At 34.9% G+C, this 21,053-nt stretch overlaps 1 protein-coding gene across 3 annotated transcripts in view; it reads right to left on the bottom strand.

The window, feature by feature from the left end:
- LOC133516439 (protein Wnt-7b-like) overlaps window positions 1–17,313 on the bottom strand; it is an 83,485-nt gene extending 66,172 nt beyond the window's left edge. Inside the window, exon 1 of one of the 3 annotated variants that reach the window (XM_061849387.1) lies at window positions 17,141–17,313. The gene's annotated coding sequence lies outside the window, so the exon portion shown is untranslated. The remainder of the gene's footprint in view (window positions 1–17,140) is intronic. The other 2 variants (XM_061849386.1, XM_061849388.1) reach the window with 2 other exon arrangements.
- Window positions 17,314–21,053: the final 3,740 nt, after the last annotated feature.

Raw genomic sequence — 21,053 nt, 5'->3', positions numbered from 1 at the left:
ACAAGACTATTCAATGGATGTTGTTCATTTTTATTATAGCTTATGTGGCTGTTTACATTTATTTTCGTTTGTCCAAATATATTATAAAAGCTAAAAACAGTACATTTTTATACGAAATTTCAGCCCTAAAAGTATTTTTTTTTGTTTGCGTGTAAGAGTACTTTCACATGGTCCGATCCGATATCGAAAGTTGGATGATCCTTTGAGAAAAGCAGCTGCTAGAGAGTGCCCTATGGCATCAAATCCTTCTTTTTGGTTTAATATTATCTTTTGAACAATAAACAATAAAGAATTAAGTATAAATATCTGGGAGATCGAGCTTTGCTCGGAATATATATAAAAAACTCAAAAATGCGCATTTTCCCAGAGATAAGACCTAGCTAATCGATTATCGATATTGATTTTTGGCCCCCGAAAACCCACATTTAGCATATTTCATCGAAATCGTTAGAGCCGTTTCCGAGATCCCCGATATATATATACAAGAATTGCTCGCTTAAAGGTATACGATAAAGGCGCTTTTGTAATTTTTACTTCATAGTTCATTAAATTGAATCGGACAATGTGAAAACTTTCTAAGTCCAACAATTTTTCCCATAACTGAAAATTACATCATTAAAACACATCACATATATGATATATAAGATCATGTATCATTAATTTGATGGAATTCTAGTTAAGTAAAAAATAAACCTCGTTGATTGCGTTACTTGAGCGACTCATGTTGGCTCAGGGCCCGACGAGAGCCCTTGCTTAATGAACTTTAATTATTTACGCATAATTAACCACATACGACTTTAATATGTACTTCGTTAATTAATACTATTAGTAAACATTTTTATGTCGTTTAATGATTACTGAAATGATAATAAAAATGGTAATGATATTTGTAAATAATAAAAACGAAATTGAATTCAAAATAACGTAATAGGGAATATCTGGGACCTCCTCGTTTGTACCACCTGTACCAAGACCAACTCGTACTGAAAGGCTAAAAGGACATTCCGTCTGCCAACGAATATATTTTATAGTGCCCTAAAAAGAAGAAAAAACACGAAATGGTCCTGGGTTCAAATCTCGGTAAGAAAATTTATTTGTGTGATGAGCGTTCGTGAGTCATGGATGTTTTCTATGTATTTAAGAATTTATTTTGTATATTATATATATCGTTGTCTGAGTACCCCCAACACAAACCTTCTTGAGCTTACCATGGGACTTAGTCAATTTGTGGAAGAATGTCCCTATAATATTTATATTTATTAGGTGCCAAATTGTTTAAATAAAATCTGGCCTTTTTTACATTTTGATAAGATGATAATGGATATAGATATCGTTGTCTGATATCTATATCCAATATGACAAAATTTTACTTTGGGTCACTAACGCGTACACTTAAGATCGTGTAGATAGGAGAAATCAAATTTAGTGAATAAATAAAATAAAAAAATATTTACTGTCGTGTTTTTTTATGTTCTTCTGTCCGGTCAGCTAGGCGACAATAGTAGCATGTTTGATAGAATAATGTTAAGTTCTACTAATATGCTAAGTACATAGATGACTCATTAAGGAAAGGGTTCATAACTGCCATAAAAATATATGTTAGGTTATTGTAAATACCACAAAACCAGGGTTTATGACTTATGAGTGACCCAGGTGACGGTAACCATGACGACGAGTGAAGGGAAAAGTTAATTTAGCCAGGTACCAAAGTGCCCGTTACTTTGACTAGCTTGTAGAATAGATTTAACAAAAATAAACGTCATTCGATCCCAAATAAATCGCCACAGATTTACGCACGGCTCCAGTTTTACAACTGACATGCCGACAGCGCATAAAACAAAATCGCACTTACGCACAAAGTATTGACTACAGACCCCCTAGCATGATAACATTTAGGACGAGAGTGGACGACCGCTTCCCCATACAAACGCAGTCCCCATTGTTATCCCTAAATAGTGACTTTTGGAAAAATTTACACAATTTGTTGGATATGGTAGACCATAGCTATGCCCCTTCGTTTCAGTTTATTCGAGTATTTGATAGTTATAAAAGTTATGAGCGAACAACGAATCTCATACCTACCAATTTATAAAAGCAGCGGTTAATATACATCAAATTGCGTAAAAATACTACCTATATATAAATAAGAGGAAAACGAGGACTACGTCGTCTTCTTTCTTAAGGTGATGTCTAGTTTTCAACTGCAGTAGCATTATTTTTGCGGCGTTTGTTGTTGCCACCGCTATATCTGCCAATTTCCTTGATAAAATGAGTGACGTTCCTTCGTTCATATATTTGCCCCGATTATGACGTTAATTCCGTCACTCAGCTATAGTTTACATCTGAATATCACCTTTACAGAGTCGGACCAAGCCAACTTTGCACAAACTTTGCAGAGGGTATGCCACTCAAAACGACAAACTATGAAAATTACACAACATATTGTGTATTGGGTCTACAGTATGAGGTTCTTCAAAAAGGGAGTGTATAGATTTTTAAAGGGTCGGCAACGCGCATGTTACACCTTTGCAGTTGCAGGCGTCCATAGGCTACGGTGACTGCTTACCATCAGGCGGGCCGTATGCTTGTTTGCACCGTCGTGGTATAAAAAATATTGTCACTTCAAAATTGGCGCAGAGTAAGCTTACTACGACTAAAAGGCCTAAAAAAGAAAACCTTTGAAAGGAGGTTCACCTATGACCCATAGTTTGTCTCTTTATACACAGATGTTCTGAAAATCAGCCAATAAGTTAAGGCAAAGGAAGGCCCTTGTAAGTACCTTAAATTTTTCTTGGCACTCGTTGCCATGGTTACGATCACCTGGGTCACTCTTAAAACACTTGACTATGTTAGTATTGTCGCCTGGCTGACGAAAGAGATTAACAAAAATAAAGTTGATTCACTCTTTATCAAATTATGTATCAGTGTCAGTGTTCAAATGGAAATGATGTGTAGGTAACCGAAAGACCACAAACATTGATTATCTAGCAATAAAGTACGTTGACGGACGGTGATGAAGTTTAGACAGACAGCCATGCAATATTGATTGATTGTACTGAAACCAGATCGCGATCGAATAAGGCAAGTCGTAAAACGCTATAGGTCCGCATTCAGCCGTTGGAATGAGGTGCAAATTATGCCGCTTTATGTATACTTGTTAGTTGAAATTATCTTTTGAAAAACGTTTTTTACTATATCGCATGCTGCCTGCAATATGGTCACTTCTCAAAATATATGATTTTTGGAGATTAGATATGAATAAAAAAAATATCAACAGTATCCTTTACAAAAATTTGGTGATCAAGTGGCCGTATTGCAGGCACCATACGATTTGACCGCAATACAATACATTGTCTGCATTTCACCGACTATGCTTATATTATAGTAAACACCCCTATAATGGAACAGGCACCAGTAATGGGATGGTATAGACAAATCCTGTAAAACAAGTATTTACCATCAGTTTTTAATCGCTGGCAACATTTTACCATAAACAAGAGCCAAAGCCATGACTGGAGCAAAAAACTATAGTTTTAATTGGTTAATTATATTGAAACCAATTGCAATAGCTTTCATTAAATACATAGAAAACATAAAGAACGAATTGGACATTCATCTTTTAAGGTATAAAGCGGTAGAAATTTTACAGATGTCGGTGAAATATCAAAAAAAAAAATCTCTTAAATGTCCCATGATTGGTACCGATAACATACCGTGTTTTGGCTTATTTTCTCACATTTCGTCTGCCTGTCGAATATAAGAAGTAAGTTGAAAATAAAACATTTATTTTATTTGTTACTAGTAGAAATACACGAATTATAACGATACTTACTACGATTTGACCACAATAGAATACATTCTTTGTAGGTACTTTATAGACTATCCTTATGCCGTGTTTTGGCAAAGAACATTTTTTATTCACGGGTCATAATTCTGCTCGTTGTCTTGTTTTTTGTCCCCAAAAATGTGACGGAGTGGAGTTTTTTGTATGAGATTAAAATTAGTTTCAAATTTTTCTCATGTAAAATATAATCTACAGCTAGAAAGACATGCAGTAGCACTGATTTTTTTAAATGTATTTGGTAGAAGACGGAAATACAAGCGTGACATAGTGGTCAGAAACAAGACAACGAACAGAATTTTGACCACACATTTCGTCTGCCTGTCACCCGACAGTAAGTTAAAAATAAAACGCTTATTTTATTTATTGCTAGTAACATACACCAATTATAACGATACTAAAAGCTAACCGACCATTAATTCATTAATTGAAAGAATTGGCAAAAATTGCACTTCCAATTGGCCAAATGGGTTGAGGTCACCGTTACACCTTTGTCGCTTCATGACTTAGCCATGAAAAAGTTTATAAACAACGGGTACTTATGGCTAAAGCGACAAGGTTACAGCTCCAGCTAACTAATGTGCAACTTCGCGGAGACGAAAATAAACTGACGAATATCGTCTATTCCTGGAAGTTTCGATGTTTGAGCAATTGAATGGAACTAAATTTGGCACAATTTAAGAGTTTGATGCTGTTTTATTAGAAACAGTAGTTTCACGAACTCAAACTTTCGTTGTAAAAATATCTACAGAACATTACTGTTACTGTTAACAATTAATGTAAAAAGCTGGAACATTGAATTAGCATGATGATTTAAAAACTAATTTTTCAACTTTTTTAGAAACGTAGGCCGTGCCTATTCGTAAAATAAATTAAGTAAAAAAATTACTACAATCTAAATGGTTCTTTATTAAATAGTTATTATATCCGTCGTTTTTATGACATCAATTTAAAATCCGCACAAAAAATGTAAATGTAGTTATCGATACTGACAGGACTGGCCGATTTGATTCAGATGTTCTTTAAGGGGATTACTGTCAATCTGTTACGAAAAACATGTTTATTTAAAAACTTGACATAAAAACAAAATCAGATTAATTTAAATGCTGTTTAAAGTTTAACGTGCAAAGTTTTTATTTTAGATGATTATCTTTGTTTTTTTTTGTTTTTTTTTCGCAAATAATTAAATGTTATTTTAGTCTGTATTGTCATCTATTTAAGGACTTTGATGATAATTGTGCACAAAAATAAATAAAGCCTGACCAGTAATATATGATCACGCGCCATATTGCGGAATTTCATTGAAACTAAATTTTACATAGTAAACTGAACTGTCACCCTATGAGAATAACAGCATCCTCTTGACAATGATCATATATTTCTGGTCGGGCTTTAATTATCTAATGACAAATTATTAAACTCGATAGGTGTAATAAAGTGTGAACTTAAATACAACAATTTTATTTCACTCAGACTACTCTGTAAAACTAGCTGGTGGCGGAATCATTAACGACGTCTCTTCAAAACAAAATGTGTTTTTGGAAAGTACCTATTCCTTAAGTAGCTGGAATTTGGTATAAGCACGAAAGATTAAAGTGCCGATCTTTACGTACTGTTTATTACATTTAACAATTATGTTGTAAAAAACCCGACTACTTATGAGTATTTAGGTTTTACTTACTAGGTACCTTTAGTACATACATCGCCACATTTTCAAGTAGCTGCAAAATAGACACAACGCCGGTCACGCAGCCATGATTATTCCATCGGCGCACACCTCTATATAGTACCTACGTCGAATTTTACCCAAGAGATTTATCTACAAACAGTATCTGTGCGTTGATCACCACAGATATTGAGTTACAATCATTATGTAGCTGTTTAAAATCCGCTATTACACAACACAAAACGTACTGACTCCTAAAGGTTTATAAACTTAAAGTACCGTTAACAAAAAACAGATTAGTTACGGAAGGTTTCGTAATCGAGTAGCAAAAAAGATGGTAAAGGTACATCTTAAAGTAGCCCAATCATTCACAAAACATTTTTTGTGACTGTTTTCGACCGTAGTCTAAATTGATCATGAGGCAAGTTAAAAATTTATGCTATTGGAGATCTTCTAACACTGGTTTTGCTAAGGTGTCAGTGTTGTTAATAATAAACCAGATTATGCAGTATTGTGATTAAGGCCTTTCAGGTGTTAAGGAATGTTGTTGTTATTTTTATGCCTTATCATTGCATAAAATCCGAATAAGTTACCTAAAAGGGGAAGTTACTTTTTATTTACAATAACAGTGTACATCATAGATATATACAGAGGTATTACTATAACTAGCTTAAATCTAAAATCGGCCATATTATTAATTATATTATTAGAATGGGTATGTTATATAAGTATTGGTAAAATGCTTGTGTATTACTTCTTTTGACGCATTCCTTCAAGTTTTTTTTTATAGTAAAAAAAAAAACTAAGAATGAGGTTAGCTTAGCCAGTACCTATACAAATTAGAAACAAAAAAATAACAGTATTTTAAACAATAAGCATCAAAACTATAGATCAAAACCACCTCCACAATTGCTTAATGTAATATTATAACAGCCTCATAATGGCTAATTAAGCCCCAATGACATCTTTAGTACCGTAACTTTGTCATAAAATTAATAAAATTTGCTAATAAATTAGTTATTTCACCGTCGTATTCGTTTTTGGGTATAATTAAATGATAGTTGCTAGTTTAGGGATAATGGCCAATTAGACGAAAACGGTCGCTTCTGTTTTGTCATAGAGTAGAGAATGATTTCGAGACAAAATGTATGGTAGAAAAATGGGGTTTTCTGGAGAGTTATATTTTCAAAATATTAGGACTTATTAGGTTGCATCCCGCAATAAGCTATTATGAAGAATGCTACGCTCACTTGGTCCTGGACTGAAGATTTTCAATATACAGAGGATTACTATAGCTAGCTTAAATCTAAAATAGGCCCTTGAGGCACTGTATCAAGGGGGCTGGCGGCATTTCCTCGTTGTATCGCAACACTGATATGTTGTGCGTGGAAGTCGCCAGCTCTTCGATCACTAGTTACGTCAACCAGAAGCTTCGCGATTTCTGAATGATATTAGTTCGATATTTAATGCTCACTGGATATTGGTATTCAATGGATAAGTTTCTAGAAGTACATTTAAAGATATTACCGAGTTATGGTTTAAGTTAAATTACCTTCTGGGGTAGAAAGAATGTAATGAAGGTCTAATCATTCTATTCTTGCAATACAACCCCTTTACATTTATAATTTAACGTAAAAATGGTCTCTAAAAACTGCTCTCAGTTTACTCTACCGACTCTTATTAGGTAGTTAAATATGTCTGCCAAATGGTCGTCCGCGCAGCGCGCACTGCATCTCTGGAACCGCTCATTATATTTTATCTGTTCGGACGTGACGTGTATCGCATGCGTGCTTTGCTTACGGCAATCTAGAAGCATACCTATAGGAAGTTCTGGCAAATATCTAAGTATTTTCAATAACAATATACATAATGGATATATACATAGGATTACTATAACTAGCTTAAATCTAAAATAGGCCCTTGAGGCATTGTACCAAGGATGCTGGCGGCATTTCCTCCTTGTATTGCAATACTGATACGTTGTGTGAGGAAGCCGCCAACTCTTCGGTCAACAGTTACGCCAGACGTTTCGCGATTTTTGCAAAAAACTTGTGTGCACTGGGACCCCATGGACCTAGAGTTTCAACGCCAAAGTTTAACCAGTATTTTTGTTTAAGTTGTAAATACACGTTATAAAAGGTTGCCAAGGGCGAATTGCATTGTGTTATTGATAGTTGTCGTAGCGAGCTTTTGTGAAAAGTTTTAAGTTTATTTATAGAAATACAAACGGTCATAGAAAGTTGAAGTAGACTATGCTTTAGGAACATAAAATAGATGTGATATATACACGGATGGATAGACGGACATGAAGAAACTAAGTTTTCTGATATGCCATTAAGACGACGAAACGCAAAGAACGACGTAGTATTAAAAAATAGCTAAGAATTGCCTATTTGGTACACTTATTTATCTCAGACTAGCCTCCGTACCTATGCGAAGCAATTTTTATGTAACCTTAATACATCGCTATGTGGTGGGAGGTGCATTTGCTCTCTCCTAGATATTAAAAAAATGTAACCAAATCAAGGAATTTTCGAATTTCCCATCAACCAATTCACCCATTTATGTATAGAACAATGACCCCCATAGGCCGTAAGGGGGCAAGCCCCCGTCTGAAGCTTTGTAATATCAATTCCATTTTGATTTTGACCCCCATTCCGGGACTGAATTACAAAATACCCTTCGAAAAGTTTCAAATCGTCTTAACAGTTTAGGTAGTTAGTTATAAATAGATACAACGTCTATCTAGTTCATTCACTGATAAGCAATTACGCTGTCGATAGCATCCAGGTCTATCCGTATGACCTAGACTTGCAATTTACGCTGTCTAGACCTGTTACAATATTTATGAAACGCCGATAGCTATTAAGTTCCAAGGTGAATAAATCTAATATCTTTCGTATTTTTATATGATTTAGGAGGAAGACGAGCAGGTGGATCACCTGATGATTTTGTGTTGTTATTTGACAAAAAATAGAAATACCGAAACTTCTAATACTCATATTTATTCGTACTTTTAGTTAGTTAGATTGATTCCCGTTGAAGTCCCGTTTTGTTAAAATGAAAATAATAATCTAAAAATAGTATATACTTTATATTTCATAAATTTTACCTATACCTTATGTTTAAGGATTGGATACAGGTAGAACTTTTAGGATGAAAGCATAAACTGCTGGATGTAACATAATTTATATTTCGTGTATAATTTATACATTAAATATGAAAGCGTTTTTGTTATCGAAGTATGTAATTTTCTTTTATGATGATACCATACAGCTGTAACATATAAAATATATATTAATTGAAAGATAAATAGATTTTCAAGACAATTTCATTAATGACAATAATCATTGTCTTTGTGATGTTTCTAGTACATAAAATTTTACATTTTCAAAATAACAACGGTTTTAGTAAGGTTTTTGAGTTTTTTTTTTGCAGCATTGGTATTGTTTTTTTAACCATAGGCTTATCTATGTTCGTTATTTATTCCGTTTGACGTTAAATTGACATAAATTGCTACCTGTCTTCGATCACTGCATGCAGGGTTTGAAATCCGGATCCGAAATGTATGAGATTATCCGGATCTGGGGGCTGATTTTTGAATTTCGAGCGCTCGAATTTTTCACTCGAAAATCTGTGGAAAACGGCGAATTGATATTTTAGAAATACGAGCAATAGAAATTGGGAATCTAGTGGTATTGACCACTCATTTTCAATTATATTAGTAGAATTTAAATGCTTAGTAGTGGAGATAAATTGAGCACTCGAAATTCATAAACCGCCCCCCTGAATCCGGACCCGCGGATCTTCCCATACATTTCGGATCCATCGTGCAAACCCTAATTGCAATAGAAGTCGTCCGCCGTGGACAGCGTCTGGTCAAGGAGACCGCAGCCTAAAATTGTTATCATTCATGAAATTTTCATTTGCCTGCAACAAAAATTAAACTACCTATATTGAATTTAATTTTCATTAGTTATGACCATGCTAGTTCTAGTAAGATACAATAATCCCATTTTGCAATTTAAATGCAATTTCAATTTTAATATCCTGTACGACTTGGAAGACCACTAAACAGTCCTTTGTATGGAAATGCGACGACAAGGTCCCTTAAATCCTTAAGCGCCATAAGTAAGAGCTTAACGCAGTCAGTGAGTACACAGGACTTATACAGGGTGCATTTGAGCTAGAGGCCAATAGCCTAGATATAATAGATTTTTACAAAATGTTCTCGTTATGACATATACGTCGCAGTGTATCGAACTTCTACTGAATGTAAGTTTTTAGGTGATACAAGATATATGAACGGGATTGTATTCATTGCTATGATGAAAGAGAATTTGAAATAGAGGAGAATTGTCAAAGAAAACTTTGTAGCGACGTAAATTTACTGCCATCTTTCGACTCATAATTAAAACTTTTAGAACGCCATTTGATTTTGATGTTTATTCTTTCACTGATATAAGTTCACTTTTGTTAAAAATTAAAAAGTGGCGCCATCGAATAGATCAAAGGCCAAACGTATAGCAGCATCGTTTCGAGCGAGAGCGCCATAACCTTGAGGTAGTGCCCGTTAAGATGGCGCCACTTTTTGATATTTAACAAATTGAACACATATCAGTAAAAGAAAAAGGATCAAAGTCAAATGGTGTTCTAAAAGTTTTAATTATGGGTCGAAAGGTGGCAGTAAATTTACACCGCTACAAAGTTTTCTTTAAAAATACACCTCTATTTCAAATTATCTTTGCTATGATCAACTTTTACTATCACAAAAAGACTGGTCCCTATACAGTTGGTCAATTGACCGTTAATATGAATCACTTAAAACATCACACCCCGTATAGTGTAAGTATTGGTTAAAAACCGACCATCGGTTTTCCTCTTTAACTAAATTACTATTGTACAAGTTCCAGGTTAAATATTGTGATTATTTTGAGTTCTCCCTCTCCACGCCGAGTGAAAATTTATATTAAGTAGGTATACAACACCCATTAGTCAAAGTAACGAATTAAAACTTGTATACAATTAATAAAAATAATGCTACCCAGCTTGTGCTTGGCATCTACTTTCTTACATAATTTAAATTGACGTGTAGGCACACAGGGTTGCCATACGTCAGTATTTTCCCTGAAAAGTCCGGATTTTTACAAAATTTACTGTCAAGGAAATGTCAGGGTTTTTAGTATGATGTTCGAATCGGACTTTTGTCAGAGACAATTCATTAAAATACCTTTATCTCCATGATAAGTTGCGTTACAAATAGAATCAGTATTTGTAGACTGGGCATCTTAGGGAAGTTCAACACAGTATCGCTATTCAACTTTTCCACGGTATTTAAAAATAAAGGAAAGCACTTCACAAAATACTCATGTATAAATTATAACGTAATGTAATATGTAGAATTCTCTGCCATTATTCCAAGCTAGTTTGAGGACAATTGAGTCTTTGTTAACTCGTCTCTAAGTAAGGAAGATACTAAATAACAGCGATAAATAAAGCCCAGGAAACTCAACCTTATTCAAAAGACTTTAAGATCACACTAACCCGATTTTATATGTATTTATACAATGATCTATAATAGTGATTTAAATTAATTGGCACAGTTTTATGGATAGTAAAATGAATTATAATTTAATGGCAGCTCGTCATAACAGTTGTTTATGTGGTTATTATTCTGTGGGCTTCTTCGGATTGGATGTTGTTTATGATTTATGTTACCTGTTGTAAAATAATTAAGATGTATATTGTATTGAATATTTATAAGGCTTTAGGTCCGATAATTCTGAACTATTGGTAAATGCGAAAATATTGTGGCATTCCATCAGAGAACGGTCCTTATGCATCTATCACAATTTCTGTTGGAAATTCTGATGGAAAGGTCCGTATGTACCTGAAGCATAAGGACCCTTCTAAGTTGGAAAACCACATATTATTTAATTGATATTTTTATGTAGCGGTAAATTTTATCTTGATAAAAACACGGTTCGAGCATCAAGATGTTATATTTATCATCAATAAAAAAACATAAAATAGTAGCGTACCAATATGAATAAATGTGACCGCGACCGGCAAAAGTCCCACTTTGTCACTTGCCATAAGGATGCCTTGACAGGTTTTTCGTATAATATCAAGCGGCAAAGTGTGACGTTTTGACGGCCGCGATCACAAATATACAAGCACTAGCTAAATGCAATCTCGATATCAAAATTGAAGCTTGACCAGCAATATATGATCACGCGTCATATTGCGGAATTTCAATTGAACTAAATTGTTCATAGTAAACTGAACTGTCGCTCTATATATGCGCTCTATACATGAGAATAACAGCGTCCTCTTGACAATGATGATCATTTCTGGTCGAGCTTTAAATCCAAACGATATCAAGTATCAAGTAGTTGATATCAAGTAGTAAAGTTCCAAATGTTACGGCTCCTCGTGTCCGGTGGATGATCGAACACGGTACGGTGAAACGTTACTCATCCTTTAAGCGTAGTTTAATCTTCTGGATATAAACTTATTTTTGAATTTACACTATACCACTCGAAGTGCATGACTAACTGAAGCTGAGTCATCCTAAAGGGAAATCTTTCACAGGTGGTCGGAGCTATGAGAAAAACCGCAAGTACGTCGGGGTATTTAGAAACTCAAGCAATGAAGAAAAATATTTCAAATTACTTGAACACCGTACAAGTGGACGTCGCTTTAATTCAAAACAAAGCAGCAGAAATTATTAAGTGATATAGTCATTTTGAATACCTCACCTGCTCCCATATTTCTGCTGCTGAACCATTAAAGCCAAGGGGCAAGTCCAAAAGAATGAAGATTAGAGTTTAAACTATGTATAGTGGAGTGTGCAGCTCGTGAAATACGGCGTTGCATGAATAAATGATTTCCTTTGGCAGGATTAGTACAAAGGACCCAAGGATGGATTTAAGAAGCGGAGCCACCAAGATTTTTGAAGTCAATTTTTAGGGTTTTTTTTCTTTATCTTGATATCAAGTTTAGTATCGTTTTCGTATATTGACACCATTCGGAAGTAAAAACATAAAAATATGAAAAAAAAAAATTGTTTTAAGCTCCTCTTCACGCTTAAACCGCTAAACCAATTCAGTTAAAATTTGGTATAGAGACAGTTTCAGTTCCGGGGAAGAATAAAGGATAGTTTTTATCCCAAAAAATCCCTTAAAAGAAAAAAAGGAAGGTGTAGGTCATATGGAGAATCAATAACCGCTGAACCGATTTAGATGAAATCTACTAAAGTTATACTAAACTTGACTTAGAACCTGAATTTGAACAATAATTAACCTCAGACATAGCCGACGCTGAAAACTCCCCCACTCCCCACCTGCATCAAAAATCTGGGTGGCTCCACTTCTTAAATCCATCTTAGGAACACGAAGATTTATTCTGTCAAAAGAAATCTTTTATTCAGAGAACGCCGTATTTGACCTTTTTATGGCTTGTGCACATACCACTAGTAGAGGAAGATCTAGGGAATATGAAAAATTGCGCCAATCGAAGGAATGTCGTCAACGATCGTGACAACATGAGAAATATAGAGGAGCTGTGAAGTAACCATTATCATATCATATCGTATCTATCATATCATATCATATCATATATTTATTGCGATCACTTTGGTACAAACAAATATAGGTGAAACTTACAGAATTAAGGCACTACGTGAGACCCTGTTAGGGTATTGCAAAACTACCCCTCCCTGTCTTGTTAATATAGTTAGAAAGGATGGGTAGCCTATCTCGCGGGCGAGATACTATCGCGGCGTTTCTGTGCTAAGACTGCAGACCCATAACGGGTTAGAGAATCAAATGAATTAATAAGGGGTTAAATAAACTCCAGGTCATTTTGAATCCAAGTAAGTCACTATGATGTTAGATAAATTACTCATAGATCAAAATACTGCCATACATATGTATAGCATATATGACACAAAACGATTCGTGGTAAAATGCAAAATATAACTAGGAAAAGAGACGCGTTCAATCCACACAACTAACAAATATTTAGAAGTAAAACTTTCCAAGGTAATCGGCTATTAAAAAATATGTCGGACTAGCCATTTGTCACGGCTCCGAAAGTGTTATATCAAATCTTACATGATTAAAAGTAAATACTAGTTAACTACACCCAATTAATAAAACGAAACTAGACGAAAATGCGATAAATGTCAGCGACCAGCTTCTTTACTATCATTTCGTTTTACAAACTTAGTTTTGCGTATGTAAAAGTCTCGGAGAGAATCTCGAAGACATGGTAGGTCTCACAGCAAAGCTCTTAGCTGATCATCAATGAACTTTATACCGTTGCAATAAGGTTTACGAATTATCAGTTAACAGTATAGACGATGGTACAAGAGCCTATTTCTCGAACAGGGGCCCATTTCTCGAACGGTATTAGTCTAATATCATTAGTGTGTTGCTATGGTAACCCTTACGATACCATGCATTTCGTGGACTAATAATATTAGTCTAATACTGGGGCCCATTTCTCGAACGGTATTAGACTAATATTATTAGTCAACAAACTGTCAAATCGTATGGGTTTCCATGACAACACACTAATAATATTAGCCTAATATGGTTCAAGAAATGGGCCCCTGTTCGAGAAATGGGCCCCAACACGGATATTCGGATAATGATGGTAGTTCTTGTCTACGTGACAGCATGATAAAACGGTGTCCGTCACTTTATATCCCGCGGTGTTAAAAAGTGACAGTTATTTTATCACGTGGACAAAACTATCCATAATACGCCTGCTGGTTTGGCCGCGCTGTCAACGGTCTTCAATGATATAGTTTCAATCTATATGATTCTACTTAATCAGTATGTGGATACCTTTAGATCCTCAAGTTTCAAAGGTAAATGTAAGCTTGTCGAGGTATAGCAACCTACCGGCGACAAATTTACGTTTACCTTTCAATATTTCGCTGCAATCGCTCTACAGACATTAAATAAGTTTTGAGACTATGTTGGTTACTTTTCACAACCGCATTTGTAAATTTGTAATGCAAGGGAATTAATTATCCAGTGTCAAAACTGAAATGTCGTATCTCCATACACGTTTCATAGTGCCGTAAGATATTCTGTTTTTTACCAGAAGATGGCACCGGAGAGACACAGGTTTGACTAATCTAATCCAAATTTATGCAAATGTATAAATATGTATGAGAAAGATTAGGATTTCGTGTATATCGAGTATGCACTTATTTTGATGGCGGATTTGAGGTTTTCGTCGGAAAATTATGTGTGAGAAGTTTTCGTGTCGTAATTCTGTGATGAAACGAAAAGGATTTAAGAGTCGATGGGAAGTGACTGTACACATAAAGTTCGGTGTTTAAGCGATATTATAGTTCGTGTCATCCACGATGACGCGCAGATTTGTCGAATCTAACCTTTAATAACCTGACATTACGAGTCAAGGGCGTCAAGGCACGCGTCTTTGTGAATGACATGATCTTATGCAATATACAACAGTGATTAATAACCGTAACATTAATACACTTAATACAAATACAAATACTTTATTCGTCGAACATAGGTGTATACAACATGATATTGCATATGATGGTTATACATTTGCTTGTTTCACTATGTGGTACCCAAGGGCATACGAAATTAGGTTTCATTGATAATATCAATTAGCATGCAACATGTACTAAATTACAAACAGAATTAAATGTCAACAAAATACAATTAACACTTAACAACAATTTTAACTAACAATTAATTAAAACTTCCAGCAATGTCACTATAAAATAATAAGAATAAAAAAATTACATATACGTTTTTTATTTAAGTGAACCCTGATATAAATAGAAAGTAATTAAAGGCCGAACAAAGCTAAAATCATTTTGAAGACAAGTGCCATAGAAAATTGCCTTAAAGTTGAATTTTACCTATCCTTGGACGTTACTCATTAAACTACACACGTTGCGTCATACCTCATCTCTAAAACTATAATTTTTCTGGCAATAAGTAACTTTCAATTTCTAAGCATGTTTATTTACTATTGTTTTGCCTGCTAATAGCTTGCTACAGGTAAATAGTGTAAATACATCTTTATCCGCAGTAAATAGTATAAAATCAGTGAAAATGCCAATTCTTGGTATTAGTTGCCAAGCCGATCCCAGGCTCTCATGATCCTTTGCAAAAAGCCGAGACGACGCGAGGAAGGTGATGATGAAATGATGATCAGTGATGATTTCACTGAGATTTACAACAACGACAAATTGATGTACATAGGTTTTCTTATTTTTCTACCGCACCAAGAACTTTTTAAGAAACGTCAAAACGGTTTGTTTTAGTATGAGACGAATCGCGTGATGTCTCTATATAATTGTGACGAATCCACCCCCTATGAGAGAAATAGTTTCATATTGAAAGTGCAAAATAAATATCTTGTTTATTCGTAATTTCTTGTAACATACATTAATACCTTCATATACTACAGCATATAGCTCACAGAATATAGGGAAAATTCAGAAGAATGCAATCTGTACAATATTGTCGGTCATTTCCGCCCGCATCTACTTATATCTTTATTGCACAATAGATTATTTTATTTCATGATGTAAATTTCAATACAAATTTGCCTAAGCCAAAATTATAAGAATTCACATCACAATCGTCAACAACTGGAAACTAACATGCAATAATTCCATAAAAACCATAAAGTAATATAATATTGTATTTCCTAAAAAGGATCGTCAGGGTAGAATTAACAAGAAATATAAATATGAAATAGATTCAAAAATTCTAAATTGTAATTTGTTAAATTAGTTAAAAAATGGATAGCAAAAATATGTCCGTTGTATAAGGCAAAAAAATTAATATTGAGCAAAAGTAAATGAATGCCTTAAGGCATTCCCTACCAGTCAAAGATATACTTAATTATATTTACCATTGACCTTTAACAGTCGGTTACAGTTTTAATTTATTTCATGCATTAACCAGAAGGAATTGTCGCTTTTGAAATATATATTTTTATTTAATGCGTGTATTATATAAATTAAATATATACATATATAAATTGGAATAAATGCTACTTGCATTACTAAATGCTTTAATTTAAATAGTAGGTAATATAGTACTTACAAGATGTTCTACTATAATTCTTCAGACTAAGTACAATTATTGCCCTTAAATTATGGACGTTGAACGTGAAAAAATTTACTATTTATAAATATAATTTGTACTTTTTATAGACAAACTTACAATATAAAATATATTAGGCCAAAAAGAACATTTAGTTCCAACAAATTTATGTATTATTAGAGTCAAACCAAAGTAAAGTTGGCAGCGATTTTGTTAGCCCAGACAGTGCGAGTGTTTATTCTAAACGTCAAACATCCATGAAATTATGACGTTTACTTAACACTTGCACAGACTGGGCTATCAAAATCGCTGCCAACTTAGCTTGGTCTGACTCCAGTCATTAGCTGTACTGCTCACCGATCAAGTATTTTTTTATAAAAATGTAAAAAAACCGGCAAACTTATTCCACCCAAGCGAAAAATTAGCAACTGGGAAAACTTTTTAACTAAGTATTTACAACTTTAAAAAATTAGAAAATTTTAGGTTAAAATTATGTCAAAAATTAAAAACAACACAAACCTTCGCACTGTAAAAATCTAAAAACAAAACACAGTCACCAACTGTCACTTTGCGTCGATTTAAATTTGGAACTCGCTCGAAACGGGTGGCGCGTGCGAGTCGCGCGGTATCCCAGCCTCCACTGGCGAGTGGTCCATCCGCCGGCACTAGGCTCTAGGTTCGCCTTAACCATGCCTTAACCGAAAATGCTGTAAGCCAACATTGAATGTCTATGGTGCCATGAAAAGAACCGTGGCTCTTTCAGAGGCCTATACCGCGAACACCAAAGTTCGCATTAAATAAATAAATATTTTAGGTTATTACACAGTAAGCTCAAGAAGGGTTGTGTTGATGTTGTGGGTACTCAGAGATATATAATATAATATAAATACTTAAATACATAGAAAAAACCTAAGGCTCAGGAACAAATATATGCGTATTTTAATATTTGGCGCCCTGGGCCAGTGGGCCTGAGCTACCATGAAATAAACACAGAAGCATTTTTTTTCTCGGCGCCTTCTGGAAACGTGGCCCTTCGCAGCCTGTCGCTCCGGACCATACCCCCTTGGCCTTGGCATAAGGGGGGGGGGGGGGTAAATCCTCCCCTGGCCAAGAAATATCAGACAGACAGACAGAGTTCCTTTCGCATAATATTAATAGTAGGGATTAATGAAGGCTTAAAAACCTTTCAGGCACTAGCCCTAGTTGTCCAAAGGTCAAAACGTCCAAGGAGTCAATATGTCCAAGGGTCAAAACATCCACGGAGTCAATATGTCCAAGAAGTCAACACGTCCAAGGGTCAAAAACTCCAAGGAGTCAATATACCCAAGGTGTCAAAATGTCCAAGGGTCAAAACGTTCAAGGAGTCAACAGGTCCAAGGGTCAAAACATCCAAGGAGTCAAAACGTCTAAGGGGTCAACATATCCAAGGTGTCAATATGCCCAACGAGTCAATATGTTTAAGTTAAAGATCCAATAGTTTCACTTGGTTCACATTCCCGTTTATGCACATCGTTTGGCCACATTCCCAACAAAAATTTTTTTTAAATAACCCTTTTTCCGCATCCTGTCTGTTTTTTCAATTTGGCCTCTGTTTTAACGTGTATTTTATTCAAAGCAGATTTAACGAACTCCTGAAAACTATTTCAATTTATCCATAGCAACTAAGGCTATTTAATTTTGCGTGTAAGTGACGTAGTTACATACTAAGTAAACACTAATCAGCGTTTTGTCTTGATTACATCTGAGTAAATATTTACCTCGACGTTTTGCATTCAACTTCATCCATTTGAGTTTTGGTAATGGTTAGGACTCTGGACTTTCAATCCAGCGATCCGAGTTCAAATCTCGGTGAAACCTGTATTTTTTTATCCCCAACACAAAAAGAGGGGTGTTATACATACTCCTATGTTTGACCGCTACGTGTGTCTGTCTGTGTGTCTGTCTGTGCCACCTTGTCTCTTAAGTCGGATTTACCTATTTTTTTTTATTTGAAAGCATTCTAATGGTGGTTCTAAGACATGTTTAATCAAAATCCGTTTATCCGTTTCATTGCGTTGCGTTGTATTTTTTTAAATGGTTCCCATCGCATACGTATCTTAAAGAGTATGTATTATAAATTATATTTAGAAAAGCTCAATTTTATGGATTGTTAGCACACAACCAATTGAGCGAAGTTGTCATATATTAAAATCGTAAATAAAAAAGGATTAAAGACCACAAATGCTAAATATTTCGACATTTGAAGATTATTTTACCTCCAAAAAGATATTAAATAGTTAGTTCCGATTTTTTACATTTTAACGATCACATAATGTAGCTTTAAAAAAATAAGATAATTAGAGGTAATATTTGACTTTGACTCTAATTTATGACATTTGTATAATTTGAATGTACTCGTAGTTTATCCTGTAACAATATATCAATACTTACAAAGAAAAGCTCGTTGAAAAGAAAGTGAAACAAGCCAACAACATTGTAGCAGTGATTCCAAAAATGTTTAAAAAACATACATTGGTACTTAACGTAACTACAACATCCATGAAACACGCCGATTCATACATAAACAGCGATCAGAAACTCGAGCGCAAGTCAAATCTGGTCTTGGCTCAGTTTTTACGCGCACCTTTTCTGGACTTGTATTAACTAATACGTCGGGAAAGTATGTCCGTGCGTCCGGCGTGGCGTATGTCTGTAAAAACTTGGCTGATAAATATGTCGAGATAATATTTGGCACGGAGTAAATTACACTGTTTTTTTTATACTACGTCAGTGGCAAACAAACATTCGGCCCGCTTGATGGTAAGCAGTCTCCGTAGCCTATGTACGCCTGAAAGTCCAGAGGAGTTACATGCGCGTTGCCGACCCTAAATCAGCTTCTAGATCAGGCTAGGAGATCGTCGGTTACATTTTAGTAAAATTTCAAATAAGTATTTGGCAAAAATTACATTTATGGTTCAAGCTTTACCGCTGACATTACTTTTTTTACCACAGGCAACTGATACTCATCGAGACCCCAAACACGATTAGGTTGCGTTGTTTCATCACAGAGTTCCTATGGCCTCTTCCTGTCTCCATCATCAGATCAGCTCTATGGTACCATAATATTGCATTGGGTGACAATGCAATATTATGGTATCATCGAACTGATCTGATCTGAATTACATATTTATGCTTCAGCTCAATTGGAAATCGGGAAGTGGGTCACATTTAGCTTCGAAGATTTGACCCACACTAACTAAAAACTTACTACGTACCAGGGCAAGTTAAATTAAAACTTGTAAAAAGACTACATTTTGGCCTACCTCCGCAAGCTTCTCTCAAATATTCGGAACATGAGGAATATCATTCATCGGAGATGCGATGGCACCGACAAAGTTACAATGGCACATAATTTTAAGCGTTGAAGTGTTTTTATGCTCATTTTCACATAGGTCTTGACCTTGAAAATAATTTGCTATTTTATTCGTTGTGGCAGAATAAGGTGGAATTGCGCTCCTGACAAGTTATAAATTGTAACATATAAATTTGAGATAAGTATAGTATTTTTCAAACTCGATGGGTGTGCTGACAGGTGTCATCGCCATATAATTGATCATCTAAAAACGTCAAATCGCGCAAAATTGTACAGATATGACACCTGTCAGCCTGCCCATCGAGTTTGAAAAATACTATAATTCTTCACGGAGACCCGATTCTCGCAGACCTTTCATAGGAAATAGTCGGCATCTAATCTATTTAATTTGTCCTCATAGAATAAAAACATATTTTGACATTTAATTATATTAATAGGCAGAAAGATAAAGCATTTTTTTATGTTTTACTTAAACTTAAGCCCGTTGATGTCTTTAACTCACAAGAGCGTTCGGTTTGCAATATAGAGCGGTTAGAAGTGTTAGAACCCCTCTCCGTAGGCGAACTACGGATACTTCTTAGTACATTTCTGCTAATTTAATACTAGAGAATAGTACCAATAACTTATAATAATATTTAAAAAATTGGCGTTGAATCTCTAGGTCGATGGGGTCCCAGCGCGTACAAGTTTTTTTGTAGAAAACGAAGGTCTGGTTGACGTAACTGGTGACCGAAGAGCTGGCGGCTTTACCGCATAATGTGAGAAGATTTGATGTTTGGTAATATGGATGATTTTGGAGAAAGTTAGCATGAACGTGAATTATACACATTATGAATTATGTGTATAATTCATAGCCGTGAAATCGAAATTTCAAAATTATGTACTGTTATCCCAAAATGTATCTTTTATGGGAGTGTGACGGGGTTCGAGAAGAAAGGTCATGCAAATCAACGAAGTTACGGGCAGATCTAGTATTTTATTAAATTCGTCCGACTAATATTGATCGTAAGACAGGTGCATTTAAGTAATTCTAGGAATTCTATTTCGTAATATTACTAATATTACACAGATCGAATAGCA

The sequence above is a fragment of the Cydia pomonella genome, chromosome 3 (assembly GCF_033807575.1).
Source record: "Cydia pomonella isolate Wapato2018A chromosome 3, ilCydPomo1, whole genome shotgun sequence".
Lineage (NCBI taxonomy): Eukaryota > Metazoa > Arthropoda > Insecta > Lepidoptera > Tortricidae > Cydia > Cydia pomonella.
This window is presented reverse-complemented; position numbering and strand designations above follow the sequence as displayed.